Genomic DNA, 12,913 nt, shown 5'->3' on the forward strand with positions numbered 1-12,913 from the left:
CCTTCTCTATAATAATTATAACTTACTTGAAATTGTCTTGATTCTTTACTTGATTGTTTGTTTATGGTCTGTCTCCCAGTACGAGAGTTAAGTTCCGGGAAGGCACAAAACTAGTCTGACTTGTTCTAGCTGAATCTCCCAAGAGTTTTACCTGGCACATAGATGTTCCACAGATGTGGAATGAATGAAGAGGTGGCTGAATGAGTGAATTTAGTGTCACTCTTGAGGTCCCTTCCAAGCAGTCTTTCTCTTCTGGGGGGGGTGGGGGCGCCTGGGTTGCCGAAGGAGGAGGTGTGGGTGTCAGTGGGTGGGGAGGAGGCTGAGACCTCGCCTCCTCTAGGACCGGCTGGAGCGAGCGCGTCCGGCTGGGCTGCAGGCGCCGAGGGCAGCGCCAAGGCAGCTGCAGGGCCGGAGCCCGGCGCCCCGCGTCCAGCCGCCGGGGGTGTGCGCGCCCGCGGAGCCCGGCGCCGCGCCTCGGCGCCCCCACGCGCCCACGTCGCGGCGCGGGGACCCGGGCGGGGGCAGAGGGAGGGCCCGGCCGAGGGAGGGGAAGGGGCCGGTCCTCTCCGCTCAGGCAGCGGCCGCGGCAGCCCAGGAGGCGGAGGCAGCGGCGGCAGCAGAAGCAGCAACGTGCCCGCCGCAGTCAGCCCGGCCGCGTCCGACCTGCGCCCGCCTGGCCGCCGGCACCGCGCCGCGCCCGGGCGCCCTCTCCACGGCGCGCGGTGAGTACCGCCCGCGGCGCCCAGCCCGGGCCTGCCTGCGGGGATTCGCCGGGCTGGTGTTGACCCGGACCCCCTGGCCTGGAGCCTCTCTCTCTCACTCGGCCAGCCGGGGCCTCCGCAGCTGTCGGGGCCCTCGAGGGCGCACCGGCAGTGTCGCGGCGTCCGGAGCTCCCAGGGTGTCTCAGGCACAAGGGCAGCGGGGAGAGAGCGCAGATCTCGGGAAAGTCCGTCCCGGGGCTCCGGGCCTCAGTTTCCCCTTGCGCCCAGGAGGCCACGACCCTGAAGTGTGCACTCCCGCGCGGGACAAGTGCATGGCGCTCAGATTCTCCCGGGTCCTTAGCGTTTGGTTCGTTTTATGACCCCGGTGGTTCGCGATGAGCGGCGATCCCCTCATCGGACCCAGAGGCGCCTGGAGCCGGGAGCCAAGCTCACGCCCTCGGGCACTGGTAATGGGGTAACAGAGCAAACGGCTGGAATCCCAGGGATGGGGCTGGAATGGCCCCCTGAACCTTTTTCTAGCTGTATGTCTTCTTTAAAGAGAATCCATCTGCGCTCGGGCAGCTATGGTCCAGCTCTCCGGGCTTTGTACCGGAACCGGCGTCCGGGCGCTAGCTGAAGTTGGAGCTGAAACTTAGAAAACTTTACATCAGAAAGATGTTTAGAAGGAAGCGAGAGTTTGTTGTAATGCTGTAATGCGACAAAGCGGAGAATGGAACGGGGTTGTTGATTTTTTTTTTTTTTAGCGGAGCAGCCTGGGGATTAAACGACCGTGATGACTCTTAAATCTATCTCCTGTCCCCAAACTAATAGGTTATACACTCAAGAAATGTTAGGAAAGCTTGACCGGGAAAAACTTTCGCATCCCCAAATCTTCAATGCGCGAAATTCTCAGCCGCATGAAAGGGAAGCACTTTGACGATGTAAGGTTCCTACTTCCCTTTAGCGAAGCTTCGAAGCTTCGCTGGGGCTGAGTTGACAGCATGCACGCTTGCTCTTTAAAAAGCAAAACTGATGCTGCGACTTTTATGGATACCTTTTTTCTTTTCTTCCCCCGAAATGCAACGTAATCTTTCGAATCACTTTTTAAAAAATAACCTTGAGTTATGTATAAATCACCCCTGGTGGAGGTACCTTTTAATTACGGGGCGCAGTGGAATGAGTGAGCATCGGAGCTGGGTGTTGTGGGCAAGGCAGAGGCGAAGTAGAATGATTTACAAACATCAAGTGAGAATCTGAGTGCTGAATTAGGTTTGAGTTAGGGCGCTCCCTTCCAAAGGAAATTATAACCAGCGGACAATTGTATTTCAAGCCGAATCTGTTCATTTCGCGAGCCCTTTCCTGCTTGAGTGAAATTTCTACTCCTAGAGTCTGAGCTAGTAGCCGCTTTACCAGCCTATGGTCCTTTGGGGGGCGGCGGGGGAGGGGAGTTGGGGGCCGAGAGGAGAACCTCCTTTTTAAAATAATGATTGTGAAAAAATCTTCAGGCAACTTTATCCAAGAAAGGTTCATTTTTTCCCCCACCTTTCTCCCCCCATCACTTTGAGCCCCTTAAACTATACTTCCTTGCGTTTAGACGCCCTCAGACTAGGAAAAGTTAATTAGTAATTTATGTAACAAATGCTGACAGTATGAATCTTGCTTTAGACTAAGCATAAACTCCTGTTTGTATCCCAAATCTCCTTGCCTTTTGAGAAAATTTTAAATTTTGCAATTTCGACCTATGCGGCTAGATCTGAAGGGACCTGACCTTTTAAAAAAGCACTTCATGTGTCCCATACCTAGTTAGTCGCTCCAGTCTTGTAACTGTAGGTTCACAATATGATAAACTATTTTACCTTAAAGGTCTCAGCATTTTTCCTGTCTTGAAAATAGCTCACCTATTGAGTGTAGTGACTGTATGTATGAGAATATTCTATAAACACATACATCTTTCCTAATATGAAATAGCTAAAGACAATACAACAAAATGTTATTATCCCAATACTTTGAGATTTAGAAAAACAGATGTCTTCAGCCCTGGAGTTCTAGAATCTTCTTTTCATGCCTTTTGTGTTATATTAAACACATCATAAAGAAATATGATTTGTTGACTTGTTATATAGGATTACCATTTGGCAAAAACACCCAAGACACGCTGTTTCAAGTACACGGTATTACTTCTGCTTTAAATTGCATGTAAGAGATCGCAAGCCTTGTTCCAGAAGGATAAATTAATAAAATGCTAGCTGCTGTTGGGAGAGCAAAACAGTCCTCCACACACACAAAAAAAAGACCAAAAAAAAAAAAAGCTTTGTGGTGCAGCTGAGTACATTTTGAATTAGGTTGAGCGAGCTACTGAGACCCTGGGCAGCTTGGGGAAAAGTATCCACAATTCAGGCACGTCCACTTTAAGATGTTTTTGGTTCCCCCAGGACAAGATGACTCCTTTCCCACAAAGAAGAAACCGTTTCCTTATTTTTTCAGTTACTTTTCCAAAGATAACTTGTGTCAGGCGCAGGAGACCAGAGTTATGCAGAAAGCCAACTGTAACCAGCTCCAAAAAACGAGGACTCATTCTTACTCCTTCCACCAGATGTTTTTTAGGTGTCCTCAGCTGGAATGCCCAGTTTGAAACTAATTAGGCCAGCAATAAACTCCTTGTATAATAAAATCGCAGGCCGTTATGCTGCATAAGTGGGGTTCCCGGCAGCTCATGACAGATGCCTCTCTCTCTGCAGAAAGAGCCCATGGCTGTCAGGAAAAAATGAAGGAAGTGGGAATATCTTGTTTGGATTTTTTTTGCCTGGCCCTCCATATCCAAGCACACCACACACAGCGCCTTCTCTTCTCCAAGGAGCTGGGTTGCATCAGGGGTTGAGTTTTGTCTTTGGGGACAGGCCTCCTTAGCATAAAAATGCTTGGGGAAGAAGGAAAACCATAAGTATTAGGCAGTGGCCACAGGTCTGAGGTGTAGTGTTGACTGTTGCAATGTGTGTGTGTGTGTGTGTGTGTGTGTGTGTGCACGCGCGTGCTCGTGTGGACTGGGTCAGAAGGCTTTCTCTCCACTAGGCACAGATAAAATGCAGGGTTCTTTGGCCTGACGTCAATTCCTTCCAGGAGAGGATAACTTTTTCCCTTAAAGATTTTTTGCTTCTTTCTCCTGATGTAGTTCTCCTTATCTGCAGGGCGGGGTTGGGGGGGAAAGTTGGTTTGTGGAGATGAAGTGGCTGGTTATTCAGTTACCTCCGAAGGCTGAACCTTCTGCCTCTTGCCAAGATTGAGTTTTGTGGTGGAAGGAAACTCCTTTTCCTAGCTAGCTGCTCTGAAAAAGGAGTCGGTGGACTCCGCTCAAAAGGAATCCCTTTACAGAGAATTAACCCCAGAGCTGAGAAAACACGGCCTGTTGACAGAAAACACACATATCCGCTCATTCCCCGCCCCACAATGCCCCCCTCACTCCCCACCTTCCTCTCTGACCCCCAACCCCCTATATCATAACAGCTTTCCAAAGGGCCCACTTTTTGTCCCCCTACTGTTTGTGGCTGTTCAAACAGTCCCAAACAAACAAAACAAAAAGAAGGCTCTGGTAGGGAAACAATTAGCAGAGAATTCGCCAGAGACAATGCTTCATTTTCCTATTTGAAGATCGTAACTGGCCTAATGGTGTTTAACTAACACCTCTTCTAATCCGAGGATAAACTCCCCCCCCCCAGTCAGGTGACAAATACTTGAAATGACTGTCTCAGACCCACTGTCTTGCTGGAAATGAATCAGAGGGGCCAGAACTAGTTCTTTGCTGCGTGTGATTTAGAATCAATTTCAAAATACAAGAGTGCTGGCTTGGTGGATGGAGGGGAAAAGGACGAAGAAAGCCATAGGCTTTAAATTTTTTTTTTTTTTTGGCTGCTTTTTTCCTTTCTTTTGCTCACTTGCTATCGATGCCTTTGTCATTTCTCTCTGCTTAAATTCTGTCCTTGTATTTAATAGTGATGATGAAAGTAACCGAGCGTTTGTATGCCAGGCCTGAAATCAACTCTTGACATGTATTTTCAGGATGGCTCTAACATTTTGAGTTAGGTATTGTTACTATTATTAATTTTCCCAACTTTGTTAACAAAAAAAACGGAGCCACAAGTCAAATGTCTGACAACGCTGAAGGGTGTGTGGCCAGAATCTAGGCCTTTAGCCTTCTGCTGACTGGGCTATGAAAACCTTGCCTCTGAGAGTATTTCTGCTCTCGTTTCCCTTTGAAAAGAGTTGTTGCTGAATTTGGATGATTTTAAATGCGCTGAGCACAATGATTTTCTGATTGTACCCTGATGTTTTTTTGCCACTGTCCTAAATGATAGAAAAATCACACTAAGTGTTTAGAAAACACAAATCTGGGCCTTGGTGAGCCATGATATTTAGCAGGTTGTATATGGTCTATAAAGGAAAAAAAAAGTTTATTTACAAGGGCTAATTTGATTTGTTCTTTCAATACTAGAATGCTACGCATTTCAGTTCCTAAAAAGAGTCAATAAATTTACCAGCAGTGGCAAGGCCCAAAAACGTTACGGTAGGCTGTCCAAATCCAGTTTACCGGAAGGTGCTGGATCGCTATGGGTGGGTTGTTGTTTGGAGGTTGGAATATAAACATTTGGAGTTCGAAGAATAATTTGGAACAGGTGGTCCCGAGAGTCAGGTAACCAGAGCGATTTATCTTTGCCACTTTGAAGGTTAAGGGAGGCTTGGCGGTTGCCTGAATCTGGGACAGGCAGCCTGAGGGTCAGCCAAGGGCTGAGAGGGCCCCCATTTTGGGATGGAGCCAGAGGGATGGATGAAGGGGTCTCTGCACATAAACCCAGGTCTGTAGAAAGCAGGACTTCGTCTTGCATGTCATCGCCCATCTGATGATACTAGTTAGGGTGCAGCAGTGACAACTTATACGTTTTTGCAAAGGCTGCCTCTGCTCTCAGATATATGCAGAAATTTACAGCAGGAGCTCAGAGGAACAGGCAGCCAAGGAAACAGGTTTACTTCTCACCAGTTTTGAGAATGTGCACGTGCCAACTGTCTTTGCCTAATAATGCCTATTTAGACATATTTAAACTTGAACCAAAGATTTGAAAGAGGCTAGAAATTATTTTGTCTCTTAGTATTCGTAGTATTGTGTCAATAGCATGAAAACATATGTGGTTTCAATGGTTTGGGTTTTTCCCCTCTAGTTTCCTTTTGAAGATCTAGTAGAGTTAGATTTTTAGATCTGTGCATTCCCAGATTTAACATATCTGCACCTATCTACTTATAATCATTTGGAGAAGAATTGTTGGCTCTCTGTGAATTTAACTAAAGGAAAAAATGTTAAAATCGACATTTTTTTTTCCCCCGAAGAATGAGAAACTGGGGGGTTAGACTACTGTCTTACTTTTGTCCGCATCAGCTGAATCTGTCAACTCCCCTTGCTTTTCTGTTCATCTCCCAAGAAAGGTCTTTCATAACTGAAATGTACAGTATATTAGCCAAAAGACGTTTTAATTTTGTAAAGAAAAATCATGCCAGAGACGGCCGAGTCTGTTTCAACCATTATTGTTTCTGTAGCGTGCATACTTTGGGTTTCATGGTTAAGATGTGGGTTTGCCAAGAAAGAAAATTACAGCAAGAAACTATGTTGAAAACATACACACTTCTGTTTGAGAAATGGGAAAAACACGGAAAAATTCCACACGGTAATTGCTTTAACGTGAGTTTTAAATGTCATTGTTTGACTTATGTCAAAAAGTCCCTCTTAGCTAATTCTCACAGATACTGTTACCAAATATCTCACCTTAAAAATGGCAAATGTAGGTCTCACTCTGATGATCTTGAGGCTTTCAGAGATATCTGCAGTCCCAGTGGAAACATTCCAAATTTTTAAATTGTGCAGGCTGAGTTTTTTTTTTTTTTTTAAGGTTACTTAGATATCGATTTTATTTTCTTGACCCAAAATAAGAAAACACGGGGAATTCTCAAAAGCTTTTTACAGGCTGCTATTATGAGAAAAGAAGCCAAACCAACATGTATTAGGTCATGAGCTTGAAGTGCATAAATAAGCCCTTGAAGGTCACCAAAACAGGGCGAAAACCACCAGTTCTCTTCACCTCGGCCAAGTCTAAATTCCTGCCTGTTAGACGTGTTTGGTTCAAGTGGGCTCGGAGTGGGGGTTTCTGACTCTACGGTTGAAGATCTTGATTTGGATTCCGAAGACGTTCTTGCAGGGAGAAGCTAGATTGGAGGACTGGAATTCCCATCTCCTTTGGATCTCTCCCTCCCACGGCCCCACCAAAAAAGCAGGTTCCGGGGCCACCCCTTCCTCCAAAGCTGATGTTTCATTCATAGTGTTTGGCGATGTGGAAGCCAGAGGTCGAAAATGGCTTGTGTTCCTTCTGATCAACTGCTTCGCCTCCCATCCCCTTCGTGTAGTAACTTTGCGGTTAAGGTATTAGTAGTTTCCAAAACAATTTTTGTTGTTGTTGTTGTTGTTCTAGGAACATGTATGTGATTTTTGGCCTGTGGGGTACAAGATGTAAGTACAGACCTTTCAGTCTTTGTTGATGGTGAGAGAGGTGGAGAGAATTCTGCCGCATCCCTGAGTTTGGTACCAACCCTGGGGCTGATAGAAATTCCACGCAGGGAGAAAACCTCCTTGCAGGAGACACAGAAAGGGTTTCACTGCAAAGAAGATTGTTTTCTTTTGTGGGTGTGTATTATGTGCAAGAATGGGAACTTGAGTTTCATGGCGTTCTAGAAACACGTCTCCCCAGCAAAGGTCTGAATGCTCTTCCTAGTTGGGAAGGGGGAGGGGGAGAGAAGCCGAGCGGGCAGATTCCTGCCCCTCTGGCCTTTTGTGCGACTGGTACAGTAGAGAGAAGCGGTGACTTGCTGCTTAGAGGGTGTCATGTGGCATAACAAGTTGTGACTTGCCGCTTGTGTTGTAAACAAAGTTTTGGCCTCATCCAGCCATGAAAAAGAATGGAGCCGAGAAGATTATTCACCTCCAGGTCTGTGATGGGGCTTTCTGGTGTCCTCCCCTGGCTAAAGAGACCAGGCTCCCCGGAGACTTTAATTTTGGAGTGTGGAGCGAAGAGCGGGGTGGGAGGGGAGAAAGAATGTCTTAAACTCAGCAAATGTCTGAAACGCTCCGAATTTCTCCAGCGTTGCTGTGACACCCACAAGAAAGACAATGATAAAAGGACACAGAAGCAGGCTTTTGGACGGATGGGGCTAAGCAGGGAGGTTGGGGGCTTGCTAGTAGTTTGATCGAGAGGAGAGAGTTTTCGGACACCTTGGGACCCCTAGAATGCCTTGCTAAGTGTCTGTAGGAAACTAATTTGGAAATGTCTTTCCCTGCAGCTTTGCTGTCCTTTCTTTGTGCTGGTTTTTAGAGAATTAGGTTTTAGTTTTGTTTTTTAAAAAGACACAAGGTTTGTTTGGGAATTACAAGTGGCTCATGGTTACTGAATACTTACTATGTGCCAGTGTGCTAAGCAAACACTTATATTTCTGACTCCAAATAGCCTTAGGTGGAAGGTTCTATTATTATTACCCCTATATTACACATGCGAAATTGAATCTCATGGAGAAGTAATTCGTCCACAGTTACATGGCTTATATCAGAGTCAGAACTGAACCTAGTTTTGATTCCTAACCACTAGCATACCCAGCTCTCCCACCTCCCATCCCCCGATGCTGGTGTAATGAGAGCTACGTTTCCTGTACATGTCTGCCTTGGAGTACTAGATTTCAAAGTCAGTCTCCAGTTGTTTTGCCTGGAGGATATTCAGTGATGATCAGGTATAAAAGTTGGGTTCAGAAATAAGCGACATTACCTGATTCTCACAGAATCTTGAGCCTGTCCTTATAGAATAACTAAAGTTTAGAATTGGAATCTGTTGGAATGGTGGCTGCATCACTGTAGTTAGCTGGTCTAAGCTATTGGCTATGGCCACTTCTGTGCTAGCAAAGTTGAGTAATTACTACAGAGACTGCATGGGCTTTTATAGAGTGTTTGCTGACCCTTGAGCTATTGCAATATGACAAGACAAATTTTGTTGACAAGGAAGAACACACACTTGGGACATGACATATACCATTTCACTGATTTTATTAATACTATTTACTGAGTGTGTCTTACATGCCTTGTGTGTTGCATGGTGATGGGGAAAGTTACAAATGCATTCATTCTTTCACTCATTTATCCAGCTTTATTTATTGAGATGTGTTCTAGGCATTGGGCTAATTACTGGCAACCCAAAGGCAAAAAGGACCCGATCTGGCACCTCTGATAGCAGGATTGATATTCGCATGGATCTCTAAGATTCAGGAGCCAAGAGCCAGGCTGCTTGGGTTCAAATCCTTGCTCAGCATTAACCAACTATTTAATGTTGGGCAAGTTACCTAACATGTACATGCCTTGGTTTCTTCTCCTATAATTCAGGGTGGTTGTCATGGAGATATGGGCTTCCCAGGTGGCACAGTCATACAGAATCCACCTGCCAATGCACGAGACACAAGAGACACATGTTTGATCCCTGGGTCAGGAAGACCCCCTGGAGTTTGAAATGGCAACCCACTCCAGTATACTTCCCTGGAAAATTCCATGGACAGAGGAGCCTGGTAGGTCCGTGGGGTCACAAAGATTTGGACATGACAGCATATGCACACACGTCACGGAGCTCAAGCTAATAAATACAAAGTGGTTGCAGTAGCACATGGCAAACAGTGTGAGCTGCATCAAAGTCGGCTACTATATTATTGTGATTATTATTACCATTGTTTAGGCTTAAATGTGTTATTTACATACTTGCATGACCCTAGTCTCAATTTAACCTCTGTAAAATGGAGATGATGATAATAATGGCAATAGTAACTGCTTCAAAAGGCCATTGTGAGACTTTAAATGAGGCAATACATGTAAAACACTTTGCTTTGCTACAGTGCCTGCCCATATTGAATGCTCAATAAGCCAACTATTATGCTCAAGCCAGCTGTCATTACGCTTGAGGTTATAGGGAATTACATACTGGGCCAATGATGTGCCTTTAAGCTATTGGTCAATGGAGTCCTTTTTCAGTAGCAAGAGAATGTAGGGCAGTGGTTAACAATGCAGACCCCGAACTCAGACAGATCTGACTTGAACCTTAAGTCCACCACTCACTAACTATGCCAGCTCAGGTTGGCTGATGACCCCCTCAACTTCCCAAACAGCGGAGGCAAGGGTCGCTGTACATTAGGAGGTCCTTAGGGTTAAAAGGGGTAGCAGGGTGTTTGGCACATAGTAAGCACTCAATAAATGCAAGCTTGTATTATTATCACCCCCACTCCTTGCCCTACTCCCACCTCCCACCCCCCAGAAAGCACTGAACATTAGTAAATTTTAATTTGAAAATAAAAGAACACATTTTAAAACTGCCAAACAGATTTAAAATAATATTCATTAAACAAAATTAAAATATTCTATTAAAGCCAGACTTTGGGCTCAGACCAAATTTTTATAACCCAAGCTTAAAGGCCAAGGAGTCCCTCAGCCACAATGGGGACATTGTGATTGAACTTGAGACTTCAACGCTGCTATTGAGCCGTCTTTGAAATGCTCGCACGTTTCCCGTTAAAATGAAAGGGAAGTCATGGGAAGAAAAAAAAATGAGGTTCTTGCTCACCCCAACAAACCTTAATGAATTGAAAAAGAAAAACAAAAGATTTCTCATTTTTTTCCTGCTGCCTTATCCTGCCAAAGACGCCTGGCCCCCTCCTAACCCCAGCTTTGAATGGTACCCGCTCAGAACATTCCAGATCTGATATGCTCTACCAGCTAAGCTAGTCTAAATTCTGGTCTTTGTCAGGTTTTATAGGTGGTGGCGTATCAGTGAGAGCTGGGACCTGAGAGCCCAGCTGCTAGGGTCACATCCCAGTGCTGTCTCACCGAACTGCCTCACTCTCCATAACCAAAGATAACCTCCTCTTACCTTTCAGTAGCATCCTTCATCCTCACTGAGCCTGTCTTTGGCCTTTCACAACACATGGGAAAAGTAACAGCAGTGGACTGTGACATCCTTTTCTAGGTGACATTTTGTAAGAAACCTCTGGGGTTTCTTGCCAAAGAGTGGAGAGCATGACCTCCTTCTTAGACCTTGGCAGTGATGTGGGGCCATGAGATGGGGAGTAGGGAGGCTGGGCAGCCTTTGGGGAGGGCATGGGGTGGACTCCCAGATCCACCACCCACCTGATGTGTGATATTGGGCAGGGGACTTGGGCTCTCTGAGCCCTGGGCTCTTCACCCGTTCATGGGGCATTTGCCATCTCCTCAGCTACCCACTCCAGTGTTCTGGCCTGGAGAATTCCATGGACTGTGTAGTCCATGGGGTTGCAAAGAGTCAGACACAACTGAGCAACTTCACCTCTTCACGCTGGGTTTGTTAAACAGCTTCAATACAGTGATGGACGGGAACATGGCCTGCAGGTTCAGAGAGGGATGGTTCTTACAGTGGACTTGCACCCACCCCTAGAAGTACTAAGAAAAGACAGAAAGTGGCGGCTACTTGCCTGGGGAATATTCCTTCCTATTCTTCAAGTAGCTTCAGTCTTGGGATTTCAACATTCTGGAAAAATCTACGGGTCTCTGAAGGGCAGTCTTCTTCTTAATGGCGGGGGGAGGGGGGAGGGTGTACCGTTTCCACATTAAAACATGCATGAATATTTTTTTTAGAGTTCTGTCTTTATGTTATTATACATTTGAAAAATAACAGGCATTTCAGAAAAATGGTTTCGTATGTTTTTAACCATGTAAGACAAAAGTGGTTTAAAAATCAAGTCCACCAGGTAATTATAGCAAAAGTGTCATCCAGGTATTTACAGCAAATGATTCAAATAACAGAATTTTCTACTAACCAGAATTGGAATTCTGCACTCAGTTTTCAGGGGAATACAATGAAACAAACGAGTTTTCTCATTTGTAAAGTCATCTCAGAGCACGTGTCTGGACACATTCAGTCTGTATCTTGTATCTTCGAAAGAAGAATGGCTGCCCTTTGGATGAATATGATGCTAATTAAAATAACCTCAGTGCCAGGATCTGTTCTGATCGACTATAAGGATCAACTCACTTTTTCCTCACAACAATTCTATGACGGAAGTCTATTACTATTCACATTTTAGAGGAGGACAGTAAGGCAGAGAGGTTAAGTGGCTTGTTCAAGGTCACACAGCAAGTAAGGAGTAGAGCCAGGCTTTGTATGCAGATGGTTCTAGAGATTGTCTTCATAACCCCTGCACTCCCTGCCTCTTTAGCCACCATAGAAAAAATTAAATTTTCCTTCTCTTTGATCTTCATGTTACTGGACAGTTAATTAGATTGGGACAGGCCTGTGAGGGGAACAAAGGGACTGTCAGTCCTAACTGTAATTTTTCAGTATTTTACAAGGATGTGTTGGTGTATTCTATTAGCCTCCGGTGCAGCATAATACAGGGGTTAAGGGCCAGTCTGTACAAGTCTATGACTTATTAATACTATCTTTGTGACCTTGGGTTTACTTAACTTCTTCCAGTGACAGTTTCCTCACTTAGGAAGTGAGAATCATGAATCTACAACATCAGAGTTAGCAAATATTAATCTACATCATCAGAGTTAACAACTATGATCTGAGTAGCAAAGGGCATCTGATACACAGTGACTGATTGTCTGGTGCTGTTTATTACCTGATGGGGAGAAAGTAACTGTAGAAATTGTCTCTCCCAGTGAGGCCCAGTTGCAGTGGGGTACAGTCTGGAGGGAAGGAGAAGGGAAAGAGCCTGGGATGCAGGGCTCGAGCTGGAAAACAGCTCAGGATTTTCCATATGAGATCAGAGACACTGACTTTCCCCGAATGAGAAGTTGCAGAGAGGACTCCTCAGCAGGCAGCCTGGAACTCTTGAGCCCTCCAGGATTAGAATCTGCGCTTCAGGACCCCATGCCTCCCCCGGTGAGGGGTGGGGGAGCAGGCTTGACTGTCACGTGACCAGTATCTGGCAGCGGGGAGACGCTCCCCGCCACGCCAGGAAGAGCTGGACTTTGGGCGTGAGCTCGACTCAGAGGCAGAGAAGAACTCTTCCAAAAACCCTTGCCCACTTGCCTGTGCAAACTCAAACACAACTGTAGGCTGTGATTCCTTTTTTCTTCTTCTTCCCTTTCGTCTGTCTTGGAAAATGTCCTTTCCTCC

General features: G+C 45.7%; 1 protein-coding gene across 8 annotated transcripts in view; it reads left to right on the top strand.

Annotated features, from left to right (window-relative positions):
• Nucleotides 1-600: 600 nt before the first annotated feature.
• EYA2 (EYA transcriptional coactivator and phosphatase 2) overlaps nucleotides 601-12,913 on the top strand; it is a 251,911-nt gene continuing 239,598 nt past the window's right edge. For all 8 annotated transcript variants that reach the window (XM_081559420.1, XM_081559413.1, XM_081559423.1 and 5 more), the window contains exon 1: nucleotides 601-722. The gene's annotated coding sequence lies outside the window, so the exon portion shown is untranslated. The remainder of the gene's footprint in view (nucleotides 723-12,913) is intronic.

Source organism: Giraffa tippelskirchi, chromosome 13, assembly GCF_054371585.1.
Source record: "Giraffa tippelskirchi isolate mGirTip1 chromosome 13, T2T-mGirTip1v1.2.pri, whole genome shotgun sequence".
NCBI lineage: Eukaryota > Metazoa > Chordata > Mammalia > Artiodactyla > Giraffidae > Giraffa > Giraffa tippelskirchi.